Below are 22668 nucleotides of genomic sequence, written 5' to 3'. Positions count from 1 at the left end.
ACCCTGAGCTGGGAGGTAGGCTGGTGGAGATGGTGCAAACAGTGAGAAAGCAGCTACATGGAGGAGCGGTAGTGGAGAGAGGTGGGAGGGTACACGGTGAGAAGTGTGAGCAAGCGACTGGCAGGTCAGGGAAGATCTGAAGAGGAGTCCATGCCTGGATGGTTGGTTTAACGTGCCAGGTTTGATTCCAGTTTCTTTTCACCTATGATCCAGTTCCTGGACAATTTCCTACCTTCCTTCCATTTGTGGTATGATGTTGACCAAAAAGCGGGGGTGCTGAGGGCCTTTTGCAGCATAGCAGTGTTTCCTGTCATTAGCTTGTTTGCCTCAGAGCCTAGCTCATGAGAAGTCTTGGCTTCTCAGCCGAAAGGACCTGGGGTGGTCAGGCGGTAATTCTCCGATTTATTGCCCCTGTTCTACATTCCTGACCTATGAGTATTTGCAGACACAGGGACAAGCTTTCCAAAGCCCAACATAGGCTGCTTTAATTTTGTCCTTGTCCTGTAATTTCATGGAAACGGCTGCTGTGAAGCCAACTAATGACTAATAAAATCTCTCTGCCTACTCATTTTTAATGTCATTCTGGAACTCCAGAACAGGGACCATCTGGTCACAGGGCTTACTTTAATATGAAAGAGTGGCTGAGTTGACATCATATTTCTGAGAGAAGGCTGGAACGAACTTTCTGTTTGGGAACCCAAAGCACAGCAAAACAAATCTAACATTTCATTTGGGTGGTGATGATGTATGCTGAGTGTCTATGCTCAGTTCTGCCTGTGGAGAAGTTAAAAGCTTATGCACACGTGTATGATATACAGATATCAGTCAATACTCGTGATAACTGTCACATCTACTGATCACTATCCATTGATCAGTGACAATGTGCAAAGCACTCCGGGATATTTTGCAAGGGGAAGGTATGAGTAGTGTACTCAAATTACTGGTGAAATAGAAATACAGACAGAAGTAAGTAAACCTCCAAGTCACACAGTTAGTAATAGCAGAGCCAGGCTTGGAACCAAGGTCCATCAGTTTCTACATAAATGCTTGGAGCAATTGAGTGATTTGTTATTACAACAAGCATTTTTTGAAGAAATGCCATCCTAAGCAATGACTAATCTTTTGACTAGGTAAACTCCCAGAATTAGGAAGTATGTGGAGGTTTGTGTGTGTGTGTGTGTGTGTGTGTGTGTGTGTGTGTGTGTGTGTGTTGTGTGTGTGCGTGTGTGTGCGTGCGTGTGTGTGTGTGTGTGTTAGTTAGCCTTTCTATTTTGGAACAATTTTAGATTTTATAGAGAAGCTGCAAAAATAATACACTGAGTCCCCACCTACCCTTCATTCAGCTTCTTCTAATGTTAACATCTTACATAACCATACTATGTTTGTCAGGACTAAGAAATTATCTTTGGCACAATACTATCAACTAAACTTTATTTAAATGTGCTACAATTTTTATTTACAAGTTTTCCTTGTAACTTCTGATTGATCATTTTTAGTATCTCCTATCTTTTAAAATATGAAAACTTTTATTAGAGCCATTTTAGGTTCACAGCAAAATTAAGAAGAAGGTACAGAGATTTCCCATATACCCTCTGTCCTCACAAATGCATGGCTTTCTTGATTAACAACATCCCCCATCATGTTTGTGCTTGCTGTGTTTGCTACATCTGATGAATCTTCATTGACATATCATTATTACCCAGAGTCCATAGTTTACATTAGGGTTCATTCTTGGTGTTGGACATGTATAATGACATGTGTCCACAATTATGGTACCATAAGAATAGTTTCAGTGCCCTAAAATTCCTCTGTTTTCCACCTATTCATCCTCCACTATCCCTGTCTATCCCTAGCAACCATTAATAAACATACTAGTAGTATTGAGTCTCCATAGCATTGCTTTTTCAGTATTATCAGTATAGTTGGGATCATAGTTTGTCACCTTTCAGACTGGCTTCTTTCACTTTTAAGAAAACTAACTATGCATTTAAGTTTCCTTCATGTCTTTTCATGGCTTGATAGATCATTTCTTTTCAGTGCTGAATAATCTTCCCTCGTCTAGATGTACAACAGTTTGTCCATTCTCCTACTGAGGGACATCTTAGTTGCTTCTAAGTTTTGGCGATTATGATTAAAGCTACTATAAACATCCATGTGCAGGTTTTTCTGCAGACATGTATTTTTAACAACTTTAGGTAAACACCAAGGCACATGATTGCTGGATTATATGTTAAGAGTATGTTTAGTTTTGTAAGGAACCACCAAACTGTCTTCCAAAGCAGCTGAACCATTTTGTTTTCCTCCTACCAATGGATGAGGGTTCCTGTTGCCACTATTCTGGTGGTATCAGGGTTCTGGGTTTTAGCCATTCTAATAGTAGGAATGGTGGAGCTGTGTTGCTTTTTTTTTTTTTATGCTATAGGGAGTTGAGTGAGGTTTTCAATTGTAAAGTTGTGTATTTAACCTGCTCTGTCCTTGCCTGGCATTAGGGGCTCCAAATGTTGCTGGGATTGGGGTGAGTGTACACTTCCTGGCCAATGGTGAGCAGTTAAAACCCAGCCCCTCTCCCTTTTGCTGATCTTTTGCATCTTCAGCTTCACCTGGTTTCTGTATGTGAATCTCAGCCATGTGGCTTGGGTTAGTCATTCTGACTCTGCTCCAGGTGTTTCTTACCAAGATTTGACAACCTGACTCAGAACTTGTAAGTTCCTGCCCTCAGTTTCTATGTGCCACATCAATGTTCCTTCAGGACACATTTTATTGGGGTTCAACTTCAATTGTTTCTCTAGGTTGACATTTAGATTTTTGTGTTCTTATCCATGGATTGTACACTGACTCTGCTTATCTCAGTAATCATAATTCATAAGAAAGGACCAAAATTCCCTGCACTGACAGATAATTTGTCTCATTCTATGGCAGAACCTGGAGTGAATGGTTCAAAATTATAGAATATGCCTGGAAAATTAAAAGACACAGAAAAGGAGAAGGAACTTCCTGAGTGTTCTTAGTTGTTAGGACAAGTGGAGCTTAAGATAAAAATTAAACAGAGATCAAACATCACAGAAAGGTATATTTTGGAAAAGAACTTAAGAGCCTTTTCCCTGCCAAACAGCAGAAAAATTTTAATCCAATTTTGGAAAGGAATGCAGTTATAAGTCACAGTATTTAAACCTGGGCTCTGACCAGGCAAAACAAGTAATAAAATCAGACTTAACATGTCTAAAACATGTTTATCTTCTTTTTTTCTGAAACCAGTCCCTCCTCCTGCCTTTCCTGGTTTTATTACTGAGTCTGTCATGTTCCCAGATACCAGGCTGGAAAAGTCAGTGTCATCTTTTATCTTGTCCACAATGACAGGTGATCAGCTGCCAATTCCTGCTGATTTTGCCTCTGTCCCTCTCATGTTTGCCCATGTCTTTCCATTTTTACTGTCACTATTCTCTTTCTTAGGTTTTTCTACAAACCTCTTGGCCTATGTGCCTCTAGTTTGTGTAGGCAAATTAATTTCTAATGTATAGTCACTGCAGGTCATCAGTTTACTCAAAAATTTCAATGACATTCCCATACCTACCAGGTTTAGAAAAGACTCCTTACTCCAACATTTGAGGGCCTCTAAACTCTTGCCCCACTTTCTAGATATACCTATTATTACTCCCTTAGCTTCTCACACCATAAACCAACCTTGCTGGGATGTGTTTCCCCCTGAGCATGTACTGCCACCAGGCATTTGCACATGCCGTTTCTTCAGCTTGGAAGGCCTTTTCTATTCTTCTTCCTAGTCTCGTACATCAGGCGGTGGCAAACTACAGCCTGAGAGCCAAATCCAGCCTACCAGCCTGTTTTTGTAGATAGAATCTTATTTGAATACAGTCATACCCGTTTATTTAAGTATATTTTCCATGGCTCTGTTTGCACTGAAACAGCAGTGGTGAGTAATTACAACAGAGACCTTATGGCCTACAAAACCTAAAATATTTATTTTCTGATCCTTTCCAAAAAATGTTTGCTCAGTCCTGCTATCCATCCTTAGCCAATACTAATTACCCTAACTGAATATTCAATTTCATGTGTTTTAGTAAAAATTTGTTGAGCCCCTACCATTGAGCTGTTTAAAAGTAATGGCACAACTATAAATGAATTATCCCTTTACAAGATGATAAGCAAAATAATAGCACATCTGATAGGTATCTGGAGGCAGAGACCAGGGAGTGATTCTTTGGAGGGATGAAGTGATGGGGAAAAGGACTTCAATACCTGAGGTGGGTTTGAAGCTATGCACAGGAATTTATCATGGAGATGAGGGATTAAAGTCATTCCAGATAGAGGAAGAGTGTATAGCAAAGTTGTGGAGGAACATAACAGCCTGGTCTCTTTGAGGAACTTCAGATAAACACTTATGGAAAGAGAATGGGCTTTGGAGTCAGATGAATCTGGTTTCGAATCCTGATGCTGATACTCATTAGCTGTGTGACCCCTTGAGCAATTCTTTAGCGTCTTATCAGTCCTCTTTGTCATTCTAGCTGTATTTGCATGGTATAACTGATGTGACATGGGTGAAAGTTTCTTGTGCAATGTTTGACATCAAGCATATGCGAAAAAAAAATGTAGCTCTTACTGTCATTACATGGCAAAACCAAAACGTTCAGTTAGTTTGGTATGGAACAGGAAGGGTAAAGAAAGAAACACATCAGCTCAAAATACGAAGATGGCTGCTCTTGTCTCTGAATCTCAGTCTCTATTCTTTCAATAGCATTTGCTCTTTTGTGCATTATATATGGCAGATGTGTTGATCTAATCCTTCCTCCCAAGTGGTGGCCTCCTTGAGGACAGAAGGTCCTCTTGTGTCCTGTATTCCTTCTTGTGTCTCTCAAAGTGCCTGGCTCTGTGTCACATATACAACATGCCTCTGATGAAGGCTTGTTGAATCTTTAAATCTTAGATTGTGAAGGTATTTTCACAATTATCAACCCATTATTTTATATGCAATTGAAACCAATGGGTTGTAAGATGTATGGCTTGCTCAGGCTTGCCCAGTGTGATGATCACGGTCCAACCTGTTGTTGCCAAGAAGGTGGAATTTGTTTTTGTTCTCCGTTGTTGCATTCCCTCATGCTCTCATGCAGGTACACTTTCCCATTTCAGAAACTTCCTCCACCCCACCTACAGGTGTCCACTGTTCTTGTAGATATGGTCTGCATTTGTTATATTCACACTACAATGCTGAGGATTTATATCTTATCTTTTCCAGGTTGGCCTGTGGAAAGGAAAATTCGAATAATCAGGAGTGGATTGCTAGTGGAATTTTAGGCATCAGGAGGAAATAATTATGTTTAAATCCTTTCACCCCAGCAAACCCTAACCTGACATACATAAGGACAGTTCTTTGGGTCCTAAAAATAACAGGACCTATAATTATAGCAGTATTGATAGCTGTCGTATATCGAGAGCTTACTATGTGGTAGACACTTTGCAAGAGTATGTCTATCCCTTGTAAACCCAGGTACACTACTATCCCACTTTCACAGATGGGGCAACTGAGGCTCAGAAAGGACAGGCAATTTTCACAAGGCCATGCAGCTAAGGAGCAGAGCCCAGATCTGCCTATTCCATGAGAGTTCCTGACAACACCTTCTGATTCCCCCATGACTGGGCAGGAGGTGAGGTCATCTTTCAGGTTTCAGTTCCCTGCAATGCATTCTTTTTCAGCATTTTCCAAGATGATTTCCTTGGAATACTTGCCTGAGAGCAAGGCTAGCTGTAGAATATGTGGGGCCTAGTGCAAAATAAAATTGTACAGAGCTTATTGCTGAAAAGGAAAAGGGTGGAGACTGCCATTAAAGGTATTAAAAGATAAATTTTTGTCTTTCTTCTATGGCTTCTCTCTTGACTTGTCATGGTGCTTTTTATTTACTATTAATGTTGTTCCAAGTAGAGAAAAATTAAAAATTTAAATTATTAGCATGAATTTTACTGATCATTTTTATATTGAGCAATGTCAGTTTTAAGAGCAAATATAATAGCATGTGCAGAATAGCCAAAATGGCACAAGTCATATATTGTAGCTCATGCCTGCATATGTGTTTTGTTCTTATCAGAAGAGTTGAAATGCTGCCCTGTTTTTATTTCACTTTTTGATGTACATACATTCTTCCAACATGCTCTACCTTCAGCTTCAAGTAAGTAAGGGAGAACTGAAAGGAGAGGGAACCTGGGGTTGCCCTAGTTCTCCTTGTCCTTCTAGGCCATCATTTTCAGCAAAAGTGCCTGGCTAATACAGGGGAGTAGCATGAGTAAAAATGATAGGATTTCTAAATTGCTGATATTTCTTGGAATCCCATTGCCTTCTTTTCCTCTTCAAAGCACTTGCTGATTCACTCTTGCGACTGAAAGAATACCCTTCAGTAACAAAAGATAGTTATAAATGTTACCCTGTCTTCACTTTCAGTCTTGCTGAACTTGCCTGTATCATGCATCCACCAGAATTCTGTGTTTATGGGCATATGCAAATGAGATGGCATGATGACTGACCCCCATGTTGTACATATCTGCTTATCTGTGTGCTATATTGTGCCGTGGAATCTCACTTACAAAACACAAGTTGTAAATAAAATTCTTAAGAATTTCAAGAAGGTGACAGCTGAGCATTAAACCAAGTGTGGAGACCCCTCTGACTGCGTGGGTTGGGATGCCCTTGAATCTGGCCCTGCCTGGCAGATGTTGCTAGGTGTGCCAGAAGAAGAAAGTTCTGAAAACCAAACTGAAATCTTCCTCTGATTTCTTAGTACCCTTATCTACTTACGAACCTTCTTTGGCCAAGTGTTAAAAATTCCACTTGAAAGTCTTCAGCAAACATAACCAGTCCTTAAAAAACTGAGAAAGGGAAGCCTCGGGCCATGTTTTTCAGCTGCTCTGGTCTCAGGAGCTGTGCTGGTCTTCCCAGTGGCCACACTCCCACCCCACATTCCAGTTTCAGGCCCTGGTCTTGCTAATATCTACTTCTTATACCCCATGTGAGTCAACCCTTTAGTATAGGTACCTATGGTACAGGTCTATACTTCAATGTAATATTTAAGAGAACACCTTTAATAACAGAAAGGAACCCAGTTACTTAAAACTCTATTCTTTGCCTTGTGTGAGCTTTCCTTTTGTTTTTAATTCAACATTCAGCAAGCATTGACCAGCTAGCTTCTTTTAGGAGTAGGATGGTGCAAAGGGAAAGGTGTCAGGCCGCTGACCAAGTCAGCCCTGCTTTGCAGCCTTCGGAGCCTGGAATATTGTTACTAAATACACTGTTGAAATTAAGAAATGTCGTAGGCAGCTCCCTCTTTGCCCCTTTCTATTCCGGGAGTGTGGTTTATGAGATAAATGTAAGGGCAGGTGCCCTGAGGTCATTTTCTTAGATCAGCCCTCTATGCTGTCTCTCTCACTGGTGATGTTTTTAACACGATGTTTGCCTTACGTTCAAGTAAATAAGGTACTCCTTCTAATCTTCAGTGCTTGGTCAAAATTTTCAAAACCGTCTAACTCTAGTTTTCTAACTCATTTCCAGACTTAACCACAAAGAATTATACAAAGTTTCTTGCCCCTGTGGCTTCACTTCTCCCATTTCTCTTAACTCTTATTCAACCACTTCCCTGCATTGGACTCCTCATATCTTGCATTTTCAACTCTTCTTGAGAGCATTCTCAAGCTTGTTGCCAAGGGTGCAGAACGCTTCCAGTTCTAAATTTGAATTAGCCAAAGATTTGGCTTGAATGTTCATAGGGCAGTAGATATACTTTAATATCACTACTGGGGGGATAGTACAATTTTAAAGGTGGTGGATTGGATTATTATAGGCAAAAGGACACTTCTCTGGAGTGGTGGTAACATCAGTAGTGGGAAGGGGAAGGACTAACTCCTTATTTAAAATCACTTTTATCTGTGACTTGGGAAATCGGATTATCATCAACAATTCCGCTTCATCAACGCCAAAATTTTGTTATGCTAATTAGTCATTCATTTACTCAACAAATAGTTTCTTAAAGGTTTACTCTATGTCAGTTGTGCTAACATCTGAATAAAACAGAGAACGAGACACAGCTCCTGCCCTGTAGGCTGTAATTACAACTGAAGGGTAATGTGAGGAAAGAATATGGGAAAGGCTAACAAATCTGGTTTTGAGGAGGATCAGAAAAGACATTCTGAAACAAGAAATATTTAAGGATATCAATCACCAGTTTTCAGATTTCAAAGAGCCCTCTAATTCCTTAGGTCTGAGACTAGCCAAGAATTTGTGTTTTAAACAAGGACCACAGGCGATTCTAAGGCAGATGTCTTCAGAATGTGCTTCAAAAAATATTTATTTAAGCTGAGATACAATTCCATTTCCATTTCTGTTTGTGTTACTCCCGGAGAAAAAGAATAGAGTATTTTTTTTTAACTTTTTAAGAGACGCATTATTTTTTCACAAAAAGAGGCACAATTGGGTAACATGCTTTGCAAGAGGCACCACTACACCTTCATTTTCCTCTGTAAAGGGTCATGAAGTTTTGTTATGATGTTAAATCGTCATTTGTTAAAAGAGACCAATAGCTATCATAGGGTTTGCCTCCAGACCCACCATTATTGTGAATATTTGAACAGTGCTCGTGGTCAACAAACAATTTTTTTTCTTTTCTTTTCTTTCTTTCTTTCTTTCTTTATTTTTGGTATAATTGATCTACAGTTACACAAGGAACATTATGTTTACTAGGGTCCCCCCATCACCAAGTCCCCCCACCACACCCCATTACAGTCACTGTCCATCAGTGTAGTAAGATGCTGTAGAATCACTACTTGTTTTCTGTGTATTGCACAGCCCTCCCGGTGCCCCTACACACATTTTACATGCTAATCGTAAGGCCCCCTTTCTTCTCCCCCCCTTATCCCTCCCTACCCACCCATCCTCCTCAGTCCCTTTCCCTTTGGTAACTGTTAGTCCATTCTTGGGTTCTGTCTTTCTGCTGCTGTTTTGTTCCTTCAGTTTTTTTTTTGTTCTTATACTCCACATATGAGTGAAATCATTTAGTATTTGTCTTTCTCTGTCTGGCTTATTTCACTGAGCATAATACCCTCTGGCTCCATCCATGTTGTTGCAAATGATAGGATTTGTTTTCTTCTTACGGCTGAATAATACTCCATTGTGTATATGTACCACATCTTCTTTATCCATTCATCTACTGATGGACACTTAGGTTCCTTCCATTTCCTGGTTATTGTAAACAGTGCTGCGATAAACATAGGGGTGCATCTGTCTTTTTCAAACTGGAGTGCTGCATTCTTAGGATAAATTCCTAGAAGTGGAATTCCTGGGTCAAATGGTATTTCTATTTTGAGCTTTTTGAGGAACCTCCATACTGCTTTCCACAGTGGTTGAACTAGTTTACATTCCCACCAGCAGTGTAGGAGGGTTCCTGTTTCTCCAAAACCTCACCAACATTTGTTGTTATTTGTCTTTTGGATGGTGGCAATCCTTCAACAAACAATCTTATAGAAAAGAGCCTATGTTTCCTTAAGAATGTGGAAATGGGATGTACATGAGAATGCACGTAAATATAACAAGAAGCACTGTATGGATTAAACCGGTTTCATTGTAACAGACTATTTCACTCAATTTCCTTAGCTTAGTAATTATTTTTTTTAAGATGTAGGTGTTTAGTAATATTTTAAAGACATACTTTTAAAAACATTGAATTGACATTTTTGAACTAATGTTTTTTTAGAACACAATCTGATTTACAAATCTAGATCATGAAAGACCCAGCTGATAACTATAGTCATGAAGGGGCTTCAAATCGACCTTAATGGCAGTAGACGAACCAACCAACCAGAGGCCACATTTCAATATTTAAACAGCATATTAAATAAACACCATATCAAATTACATTTTGGATAACTGTCACAACCTAATTTTTTTAGGTACTCTTAAAAAAACTATAAATGGCTCATTAGAGGTAATTTTGAAGCCAAAAATACTAATGCAAGTCACATGGCAGCCCTAAAAGGAACATGGCATGAAGCAGGGAGTGAACTTGCTATTGAAAATAGTGGGTTGAACAAAATCTCAATCAATAAGGCTGTAACCAAAACACATATTGATAGATGCAATAGATTTTAATGGCAAACATGTTGATGATTTAATGGCAAACACGTTGATGAGCTAACGTGTTCATTTTGCATCCATTTCACACATGTTCATAAATGCCTTTGTGTAACCAGTTTCAGAATTGATTCCACTATACTCTGTCATGGCCATGAATGAAGAGAATACTTCATGACTTTGGAAATACCAGGCCAGGAGTGACAGAAAAAACATGAATCTTCACATCTGATTTCCCATCTGTATTGACACAAATGCCTTTGTCCTACAACAGAAAGAAAGGTGTTAGATATTTTAGGATGATTGCCAGTGTGCTTGTTAAGTGATGCATTTTCTCTTGTGATACACTTGAGAATTTTTAAGGTGGTGCTAGTTTTTTTCCTTCATGAATTCCATTGTTCTGTGTTCCAAGTACCATTAACTATTAGTCCAAACACAACATTTATGTGATGAGAATGTTATCACAATCTTTGCATTGGTTGTTTTCCTTGTTTTAAAAATACTGCTTTCCATTTACATGACTTCAATTCTACATAATAAAATCATTTTGGTTGAGAGGGTATAATGGCCAAATTCTTACAGTATACATGAGACTATTCATTTTACATGGGATGCCTCATTGCATATTTTAAGGAATAAATTTTCCTGAGGTTCTTTATTTTGAGGTTGAACCATATGAGAGCATGGGCCAAGGAGTCTAGTAAGAATTAAATCAAAATGCTTAATCAAGTCTGTTTATCAGCACTGTAGCTCTACTGAAAAATAAATTCTAGTTGTCGGAACTTGAGTTTATTACACCAGTTCAATCAAAACAACTGCTTAGCTCAGTGGCCATCTCACTAAAGTCATTTACTTGACTGGGTATGGAAGGCAGAGTTTGAAGCCAAAAACGTGTCAGTGAACTTGGTTTCTAGTTCCAGTTGTCACTACTAGTTATATGGCCTTGGGAAAACCATGTCACCTATCTGTGCCTCCATTTCCATACAGTGCTGGGAGTGACAGCTAAGAATCCTGGACATCTCTCCTGGCTGGAAAATTCAATAAGTCATTTAAAGTGGTTGTTCTACCAGCATCATTAAAAGGCAACTCAGAAAAGAGGGGATTGATGAAGGCTGTCAAAGGCCATGGCCTGGAGACATGCACCTACTCTTCCTCATATGAAATGATTGACTCATCTCAGGCCACCCAGCTTACTCATTTAGGATTGCCGTCTTCACTACCATTTTGGGTAGGGATGAGATGAGACCCAGTCTAGCCTTTCTGAACCAATTATACAACACCCCAAAGACAGCTGGTTCAAAATATCTGAGATGACAAATTCAGACCTGGGAATGTGCCAGTACAGCAGCCTCCTCTTCCTCCCTGTGAGGGTTGCAAAGATAAACGAAAGATAAACAAGGGAAATAGAAGATATTGTGTGGGGGTATTGATGGAGGGGTGAGGCTCTAATTACCATCTGCAAATGTGCATATATCTGCAGGTGTCAGGGTCTGTGAATTCAAAGTCTCCATAACCCATCAACCAAAAGGAGAACATTTTCACACATAACGTGAAAACTGTATTACACTTACATTTCTAGACTGTCTAGAGATATATGCACATGAATTTAACAAAATGAGTTGCAGTCTTCAAAATGTGACTGAGTATGGCTGCTCTAATAAATGTTTGACATAGAAATTTTAGGGCTAGGCTAGGGTTAAATTTCAGGCTTAATTCCATCCTGAATGGCTATTGATATTAATATTGTCTGTAGGGTATTAGAATGGAGCCTAATTCTAAAACATTTCCTTGTGTGAAAAGAGTGTTTTAAAGATGCAACCCTTTCAATGCAGCCATCATTTCCACTGCAATTCGCTTTCCTCTTAGACTGTATACAGCTCTTGGAACCTTAGAAATATCCCAAGGTTTTTCACAGCTCAGAGATGACAAATTCAACATATAGTAGACTTAAATCCAAATTGGATTTTAAAATGTAGCATTTCAAAACAGGAAACAAAAACACCGTGTTATTCACAAAAGAATTACTCAGAAGGCAAAGTGGTAAAGAGAGGTCCTGTGACCTGATTATACTTAACTTGGCCTGTGTTTTACTCTCAGGTCTAAAGTAAAGTCTGTGAACTTGGGAAATTAGTGAAAATGTTAAGTAGCTCAATTTTGTCATCTGTAAAATGGATCAGATAATACATTCCCTACCCATTTACAAAGGTAGTGTTGAGATCAAAGAAACAAACTGATGCAAAATACAATGCTTAGCACACCCAGATAGGATTAAACTGCATGAAAACAACACTTTACTAAAATGCAGTGTCTACTGAGGTTGGTCTCTGCATCCTAAAGCTGTGAATGAAATTGTCACCTGGGGATTCAGTTATTCCAGGTGTCATGAACAGCAATTGAAAGGGTTTTTGAATGAAAGGACTAATTGAGAATGACCTAATATACTACAAAATGAGAAGGAGAAACAATTTCCTGCAAGTTAATTATGTAACAAGTAACAACAATGTGGGCCTTGTGGTAACATTCTTCCTCTTCACTGGGGAGTTGGCCACTTCTCTGCCTTAAGGGACTTAGAACCCCTTATTTATCCATCTCCTGACATCTCCCAATGTTTGTCCGATGTGTTTCCTATAATTATGTAGACTGGTTGAAACGATTGGTTTCCTATCTCTGGTCATTTGCAGTTGAACCACTGATAATTTCTGTATTCCATGGTATTTACATCTGTGAGTTTCACACCCCTGCTGTCCTTTGGGAAACTCTGAAATCCTGGCTGTTTCCTATACGTGATGGTGTTTCTGCTAAATGTGCTTCCTGCTCTGCTTGGTTCTATTTATTGAATGTCTACATGCTCAAGGTTGTTTGGGACCCCTTAGATGCAAATATATATCACCTGTGAGGTATTGAGGAACACTTAAATCCATCTCCCTATCCTCTCCTGACCAGAACTGCATTTTTCTGAGCTGGTTGTGCAGATAGGAGGGGTTAGATATGCCTGAGTATTTGGCAAGATGAGAAAATCATTTATGGTGAGTGCCTTGAAAATGACCCTTCTGCTGTGCAGGATTTTATGAAGTCTAAGGGACTTCCTAAATCTCCTTGTCCTCTTAATGATCATCATTGTAACTGCCATTTATTGCATACCAACCATGTGTCCAGTACCTAATATATGCAATCTTATATAATCCTTATAAAGACTCTTTAAAGTTACCTTATTTTACAGATGTGAAAACACACATGTAAAGAGGTAGCTTTACCTCTTTCCCAAAGTCACACAGCTGGATGGGCTCTGAGTCATGTTTTAATACTAGTCCTATTTGCCTGAGGCCAAAGCCCTTGACTTAGTCATATCCCTCCATCATGTCCCTTGCCCACCCCAACTGTAGCCACCCAGGACACTAATGTTTAATGTTTTAGTATCCTTTTTTAAGGCAAATATTTTTTCAGTTAAAGGTTTTAATTAGATAAAAGTTTCATTAAGTGTTACTTCCAAAACGTACACTTAGCATTTTAGTGATAGAGTCTTCACTTTTAATCTCTTAAAAAATGTTAGCAACATATGTTCTTAGTGTCATAAATTCTCCAACTGAGACATGGCATTAAATGGCATTTAACCAATGCCTGAATTTCCCACAGCATCTTTGCTAACAAGCTTTTAAACTCTGAACACAGCATTCCTACTGTCTGCTCAGGTATCCCATCCATTCCCTTCTTGGATAATTGAGGTCGTGAGGCTGAATCTCTGGTTACTGTGCAAAAATATCTTATTTGACTGGGAAGGCCCTGGCCCAGGGAAATCATATGTAATCAACATCTGAACACAGGATATACTTCAGTCACTAGGATTGTGTTAAGAAATTTCTTTTGTCTTGCCCTCACTTGTTAAGATTAGCCACTAAAATAAAGGAATGCAAACTTGCATAATTGTTTACTATTCTACCTTTTGTATTCTTTCAAGGGGGAGTCTACTTTGGACTGGTAGGATTCTGAAAGATTGCTTTATAACCACAACACATTAAGTCTTTATTGACGATTAGTAAACTGAATTTCTTTAAGCATTGTTAAACATTGTATTAAGCATTTAAGGCATTCTTTTATTTAATCACATGAAAGGGAAATACCACCTACAGATGTGATGCGGACTACATGCGATAAGACAGATAAAGCACTTGAAACCACGCCTGTCTGGACACTCTGTAAGCCTGGGAGAATGTAAGCCATGATTATGATCAGTTATTTCCTTACTCTTAAAAGGGAGGCTGGAACAGGCTGGTAATGGATAATTGCCCTCAGTATTAACCCACATTTTCTCCCTGATGCCATTTCCAACCTGCTATGAAACTCTATATCCAGACCTGAAAGTGATCCAGTACCTATTCTCTTGGCAATTTCAACCTGACATATTCTACCTTCATGGCGGATTGAGTCTGTTTGAGGCATAGGCTGATCTGAGGTCTGAGCACAGTGACAAATAATCCACTGCCGGTAATAGGGGTGCGCCTGGCCAGTCAGTGTCAGACACTCAACCTTAAAGTGTTGATGCAACAGCTGGATGATTTGAACACTGAAGAATGAGCAAGTCACAGAAGCTCCTGTAGGCCTCAGGGACTAACACTCAAGACAATGATGTGCTTTTCAGTAGGAGTCCAGACAGTGCATTTCAGGGAAACCTGGGGCCCAGCTCACCACACTCAGCAGTCTTAACTTGTTTATCCAGAAACTAGAGGAAGGAGAAGTCAGTGATTAGTAAAAACATTTCATTAATAAGCTTAATCTTAGGTGCAATTTCCTTTATTGAATCCGGAATTTCCACTTACCACCGATGCTGAGTTAAAAGAATGCATCTGGAAGTTTCATCTCCAGCATGGGAAACCCGAACAGGGTGATCTGTTTTCCTTTCACATGGCGAGACTATCTGGGATAGTAGGTAATCTTTTAAAACAATTATAGTGTATAATGTTGGGAATGCCATATAAGAATATAAAGAAGCTCATTATTTTTCCAGGTTCTAATCAATTTTCTGTCTGCAAAAATGCTCTGAGTTAGCAGGACTGTAAGGCTACAGAGGCTGAGTTTCAATTTGGTGATGGTGGTGGGCCTAAGGGGATATTCCAGCACTCTAGACCTATATTATTATTATATATTGTTTGGTCTAAAAATAATTCTATGCAAAAAATATTTTTAAAATGTGCCAAAATTCAGAATAACCTATATTCATGTACAGTAAAAATTTTTAAATACTCTTATTTTAAATTATTTGAATATTAAAAATAGGATAAGGAGAACAATTATTCTTGGTACCTATTTATGTAATTTAATCACCTAAAGCTATACCTAGATCTAGTATCATGACCCTGGAAATTTTCTGAAGATTGTATTTTTTTAGTGGTCTTATTATTTTAATTTTTCCTACAAAATTGCCTACAATCTTCTTTAAAGCTGTATTTCTTAGTGGTTAATAAATCTGATATTTTAACAACCTTAATTGACTTTTCTGTGTTGAATATAAATTTTTTACTGAGAAAATACTCTGTCTAAAGCTGCTGAGGTATTTTGTAATTGCAGAGTAAATTCTGCTCAATGAAGGATATCTTAAGGGAGTTTATTGAATTGTATAAATATTTTATTCTAACTCTTTTAAGGATTCTGTCTTACATACTGCATTCAGAGTGTTTCCTTTTTCAAATATTTTTGGGAGACAAAACACATAAAATAACCTTTTTCTATTTTGCAATTATTTTAATGTTTTGCCAAGTTAAGACACTGCAACATCATAGGTCTTCTTAATTTTATTTCATTCTGATATATAATATAAATTATCCATTTTAAAGGGGAGTCCATGAAAAGATTTTTTTCACAAGCTGAGATATTTCAAAACACAATTATTGAATTTCAGAATTAAATTCTGTTTACCATGTGAGATGTCATCATTTAATTTGTTCAATTCCTTCCATGCTTTTGTGGAAATACACTATAATGTCTTTTCATCTGCAGTTTGTTTGTAAGAATTGTAATCATTACAAGCTTCAAAAGCCAGTTTGAAGCTCTATTTCTTTCCAGTATTTTCATAAGTTTTCTAAGTATTTTTGACAAAATTTAGCGTTCTCATTTTCAAAACAAAAGTTCAATACTATGGCAGGATATTTATAACAGTATAAAAAGTAGTTCTTCAAAGAAGTTTAAGTATTTCTTAAGTCTGGTACAAGATGGGCAGCAAAGAGAGAAAACTCATACTTCCATAACATAATTTTCTGTTTGTCATTGTTTTTTTTTCTTTTCCTTTTTAACATCAGCTTCATATAAACAACAGAGATGACAAAAATATGTCATGGTTAAGTTTAACTGTATATGTAAGTTTTCACAAGATGTCTTTGATTTCATTTCACTACAACTGAAATAATTAAAAGCGTTTATGGATTATGTATGATCCATAACCAATTCCAAGTGCATTTCTGCTCCATGGGTTTTATAATTCAATTCACCAAATTTCACATCCCACTAGTATTGCAAAAGCAAACATTTTATCTTCAATGTAGAATATTTTATTTGATTTTACAGTCATAGGCTTAATAATAATATCTGGCATTTCACTTTAATAATGTGAAAGTCCAAGAGCTGTATTTTGATCCCATGAATTACATTTTAAAAACTAAACCATGTTGCAACTAACTAATTTTTAAAGATACACCCAATGATATTGATATAAAATTGGCATAATTTAACTCTAGGAAGTTCATATTCTGCTAATGAAACCAACATACAAGCTATTGCTTCATTTTTAAAAATGTGTACAAAAGCTCTTGAAATTAGAAAGGAGTAACTTGTGAAATAGTCACTTGATCTAAGTGAAAAGTCATGCATCACATAGTGATAAGTAAACATTCTTTAGTGTACATGTGAAACTGTCTTCCTCAAGCACAATTTTAACTAATAAATTTTGAAATAGATGCTAGTATTTATTCATCAGATTTGTATCTTTTGGCTACAATGTGCCCAATGATACCCCCGTGATGCAAAAAGTGATAGTTTGGATTAGTATTTAGCAAATCTTCGTTTTCCTTCCCCTGTACACTGATGATAGATTAATACATAGGTCATGCATTAGCCAATGAACTGTTGGAAAACTTGACATGGGTCAAATCCTTAAATGTTGTTACATGATCTCATTTTTGTACTCTGGTAATCCATGAAAGGAGCATGACCTTTATAGCTGCCATCCCATCAGACAAATACATTTGGAGCACACCAGAATCAAACCTTCAAGCTAGAATCAAAGGCAGCCAGGCTGCAGTTTGAAGCAGCTGAATCACCTAGCTGTGTCTTGCCTATATCACCCAAAACATAACAAGAATATAAATCCTTTTTGTTGAAACCACTAAGTTTTGGAGTGGTTTGTATACAACATCATAGTAATAATTGCTTATCCAGATGGGAAATGTCAGCAAACATTTTATGCAAGTTACACATTCATTTCCTCAACCTTTTTGAAAAATGGAAATTAAGCACATGATTTTTACTTAAACACAAACTTTTAGTTTTTTTAATTGACTAGAGCTCAAAGAGCTTTATGGCAAAACAAAAACTCATTATCAAACAATAAGATAAACGGTTTCAGGTTTATGCCGTAAACTAATTGACAAGGTCTCTATAGCATATGTATTAAGATGCCTATTTCTGCACTCTTTGCATGAACTCATCCTCAAATTTTCCACACATATTTTACCTACATTTAATTTATATTCTCCACATTTCCACTGCCTTCTGAGAACCTGATGGCTTCATGTATCTTACAGAGACACAATACATGTAGTGTGTAGCCATACAATTATTGAATTAGACCCATTTCAAGTGTTCTATAGGCATTTGTATCTATCATGTATCTACTATATTGCACAGGAAAGCTATAGAACATTTTCATCATTGCTGGAAGTTCTATTCAACAGCACTAGCCCAAAATGCCCTGCTCACATTGTCTCACATTTAATCCTGTATGATCTTTATTGCTTAGCTCAAATAGCACCTCCCCTATGACCTGCCCTTTTTTGCAATAGTATTTTATCTGTGTTGGTGTTACGGCACTTACCACTTTCTTTCTTGGAATATAATGACTTAAAAATATGTTGTGTTCTAGACTGTCATTTCCATTTGTTTCATCCTTTTGTTTCCTTGATAGCTACTAATCCAATGCCATGCACTGAGTAAGTGTTCAGAAAGGATTCATTGACAACTCCCATTGAAATAGTCTATACCTTTGTAAATGTGGGAATATTTCCATAACAAGGAGTAATAATTCTGCTTCACAAATTTACCAAATAGAATTAGCATAAAATTGGGGATGTGGAAACTGTACTTGTAGACATGATATATTTTAGAAAGCCTAATGATAAATCAACATGATTTCCATAAATTGTGATTGATTTTCTTCTGTGTGTGGGGGCAGCATAGTGTAATGAAAAGAAGATGGATGTGCCATAGTGCCCCATATTAGAATCCTATTCCCCATTAATTAGTGGCTAGGCTTAGCCAACGTACTTGATTTCTCTAAACCTCATAGAGATGGTAATAGCTACCTGCATTAGCTTCAACTTTTTGATATCAAATGACAGAAATAGAAATCAAGCTAGCTTTTTAAGAAATAAATCTTAATGGATTCATGTAACAGAAAAATTCCAGTGCCTTCAACATACCTTGATCTGTGTTCCCAGTCATGTTACAGCTCCATTTTCAGACAAGCTCTTGATACATCGCAGTGAGCTGGCTGCTAGCAGCTTAAAGGCTCACCTGCGCTTTATAATTTGGGATCCAAGAGGAAGGAAGTATCGTTCCCCGTAGCTCCAGAAAATGTCCCAGGGGTACTCTCATTGGTCTATCATTGATTAGGAACAGTCATGAATCAACTGTGGCTAGGAGATGGAGAGTCTGTGGTGCACCTACAGTGAGGACACCTACGGAGGAAAATAGTCAGGCCCACCAGACCCTATGGATGGCACAGGATTGCTATGAAATGGAGACTGGTTCTCCAAATACAGGAACACTAGATAAATGAAACAGGTTATGTCCTCTAATTTCTGGGCATTACATTACACAATTGCCGCAGGCCCTCTTTTCATTGTATTCTATGTTGATGGTGCCTACTGGAGTCCAACAACCTATAGGATCTCTGTCTCTTATAGGTTTGTAGTGATACTTAAGTAGGATAATAAAGATAAAATGACCAGACATTAGTAGATATTTAAAAATATATTCTCTTTGATTCTTCTGTGCCTGTCTTTCCCCACTTAAACTGAGAAAGGGCATATTATTCAGTACCGATTAAGGTCTGGATTAGAGCACTCGTGATTAGCACTTGCTCTAAAGTAATAGTTTTATCCAATACTTTTACCTTCAGAACATTCTACTTTTAGCCATACAGAGGGTAGAGGGTTAAGACATGACTCTAATATGATTAATTTAGAAGTGGTCCTTTACTTTGTTATTAGTGCCATCAGAAATGCTATATTAACCCAAAGTTGCTTAATATATATCTTATAATTCAAATACTATGGTAGGTAGAAGTCTGGTCTCCATTCACCTTTATTCCAACCACAGAAGTGTCCTATTAGTCAGTTTAAGATTCAACAAATTAACATTTATCAGCTTAACAGTTTTACACTAATGTGCCCTTTTTCTGCTAATGCCGAAACCTTCAAATAAGTAATACACAGACATAAGTAATATGAAGACTTTTTTCCGTGTAACATAAACAAGTTCACAAGTAGCAGCTAAGGTGTTGGTGTGGTGGCTTCATGATTATCATTAATACCCAAGTTCCTTACAGCTTTCTGTCCTCACATCTTTGGAGTATGGCCCCATTTTCATGTTCTCAGGAAGGCTGTCAAAGCTCCTCCATCATGTCTACAGTTCAGCCAGGCTAGAAGGAAAGAAAAGAGTAAAAAGATACATGCCAGATGATTTAGTCCTTTTTAAAGCAATTTCTGGGACATCTCCTACTGTATCTTCTTTTGTCTAGATCTGTGTCATGTAACTGCCTTTAGGTAAGTGGGAAGATGGGAAATTTCATTTTTATTGTTTTAAGCTGGGCAAATTGCTGTTCCAAATAAAAACTGGAGCCTTGTTAATAAGAAGGAAGGGGAGAGTAGATACTGAGTTTGTAACCAGCACTCTCTGTCACCTACAAATTACCATTACCTCTAAGATGTTGTTTGAATAAAAGGTTTCAATCTTAAAAACTTATCTAAAAATCACTGATGTAATCAAACTATAAGAAGAGAACTGTCAGGTATGTTTAATTTAATGGAATGATGTTCAAAGAAGGCAGGGTTGTTGTGACATTCACACCCTAGGTTCAAGAGCATTAAACCCTACTCAATCAACATTTTGAGTAATGAGTAATACTGATGGACACTTTTCATTACTTCCTTAAGAGGCCTTTGAAAATCAAGTTTATAGACCTATGCATGTGTTCCCATTCAACATTTCCTTCTTCTGTTGTCCCTGTACCATATGCACCAAGAGGATGATTGAAAATGCAGCCAAATAGGAAATGGGTATTGTGTGCAATTCCACGTCTTAGAACTGCCACTGAAGCCCCAGGCTGCCCTCGGGATTCCTTGCCTGGGCACATGCTCTGGCCCCTCCATAACTATGGGTTGTGATTATGTCAGCAAGGCAAATGGCTCGTTAATGTGGTGGGGAACCAGAGGGAACATTTAGAAAACACCCATGTATTTAAATAGATCAAAATGGGTTTTCTGCTCAAGCTGCCCAGCTGGTTTACCTGTAACATCGGCTTGCTTAGAAGAGGGGAGGGAATCGTTTTTACAAGCACTCATTCACGTTGAAAAAAATGTGCCTTGCTTTTATTTTAGCAGTCTGTCAAGTGAAGAGTTTATTGCATGATCTTCTGTCTTCACTGCCTGAATTCTACGTGCTCTTCAAGAGACAACTTGAGTCTCATCTTCAAGCAGTTTGTCAGATCACTGAAGTTCTCAGCAGCCTCTCCTAAAAGGTGCTTCCGCTCACTGAGAGCACAGATCATGTATTTGGCACTTGTCACACCTTTATTGCGTTAGTTGTCTTTTTCTGTTTATGTCTCCCATCTCCCAAACTAAATGTAAGGCCTCTAAGAGTCTAGGCGGCCATATAATTTAATATCCAAGTTGGGACCATCTGAGAATGAAAAGAGATGTTGTCAATAGCTACGTCAGGACATTTGGCACAAACCTGAACTGTCTAAGCAAATTATGGTATGTGGCCACTCTACTCAGGTTAAAGGCCATTGTTTACTACTTCTCTTTCTTATCACCCACAGAGTCTAGTGTACTTCACATGCAAACAGACATTAAAGTCTTAAAAATAAACACCTTAGCAAGGTGGCAAACAATTTCTCCTACAACAGCTGTGAAATAGATGAGGGAAGATGGGGACAAGTCCCTACCTGTGGGAGATTTAATAGTTCAATATAGGAAGAAACCACAAAGTGGAAGGCTTTAAATAATCAGATGAAGACTGTCAGAAGAAAGCAGCCTAGAATTTATAATCTTACTTCCAGAAACTATGAAGTTCAAATAGGCACTTTCACTATAAGACTAGAGGGGAAAGTATTTTGAATGGGTGTTTTTATAGAGTGTGTTCTTGTTTCAGAAGCATCACATATCCTAATCATCACACTAATGTCCTGGTCAGTCTGAGCAGGAGGAAACAGGAACAGAATCTGATGGAAATACAGACCCACACAGACAAGACACTGAATTCTCTGCAGTTAGTACCCTGTGATGACAGAAAGTTTCAAATTGTTGGGTGTAGCTCAGCTGAGAACTAGAACAAAACAGATCTTCCTGAGAACTAGAACAAAACAGGCATCTGAATCACAGGTTCTCTACACTAATATGTGTTTTGTATATACCCAACTTCTTTGATAACTCTCATCATTGCTGTTGAAAATGACATAAAGGGGTATTTTCCTCCTTGAATAAACCCAACTAAATACGTATTTCTAAACTCCCAAAGCATTTGCTTTATGTCATTTTAAAACTTCACTTGAACCATTCTGCTTTGTTCTACATGTATAGGCATACTTTTCTTAGGTCCCTCCTCCTGGCCTCCATCAAATTATAACCTCCTTGAGGACACAGTCCAAGTTTTTCTTGATTTTTTGTCTACTCTAATTTGGCCATGTAATGTTTTAGAGTGAAGGAGTCTGTTGCCTAAGCTGATAGGACGCTTACTGGCATAAATCAGGACTGTTCTGGGCAAAACAGGATGTACTGCCTGCCCCTCCTGTCCCCACATACCTACTTGGTGTCCTGCACATTTGAGGGACTCTGTGAATATTGGCTAATGTGAATTTAAGTCACTTTCTGCTGAAAGTATTTTGAGCTTAACTTAAAGGCCCAATTCCATTGCTTTGTCTACAACAACTGGTTGTCCTTAGAGACCTATTGTAAGATAAATTCTGGGTCAAGTCCAGAACTAAAGGTGTTTCTTACTTCTTTCCTTAACAAAAAGAAGCCCAAGGCTACCACTAAATACCATTCTGCTTCCCTGATTCC

General features: G+C 38.0%; 1 long non-coding RNA gene across 2 annotated transcripts in view; it reads left to right on the top strand.

The window, feature by feature from the left end:
• LOC130678963 (uncharacterized) overlaps nucleotides 1–22668 on the top strand; it is a 59670-nt gene that overhangs the window by 18237 nt on the left and 18765 nt on the right. The gene's annotated exons all lie outside the window — the stretch shown is intronic.

Source organism: Manis pentadactyla, chromosome 10 (genome assembly GCF_030020395.1).
Source record: "Manis pentadactyla isolate mManPen7 chromosome 10, mManPen7.hap1, whole genome shotgun sequence".
Classification (NCBI taxonomy): domain Eukaryota; kingdom Metazoa; phylum Chordata; class Mammalia; order Pholidota; family Manidae; genus Manis; species Manis pentadactyla.
Note: the sequence above shows the minus strand (reverse complement) of the source record. Positions and strands in the feature narration are given on the sequence as shown.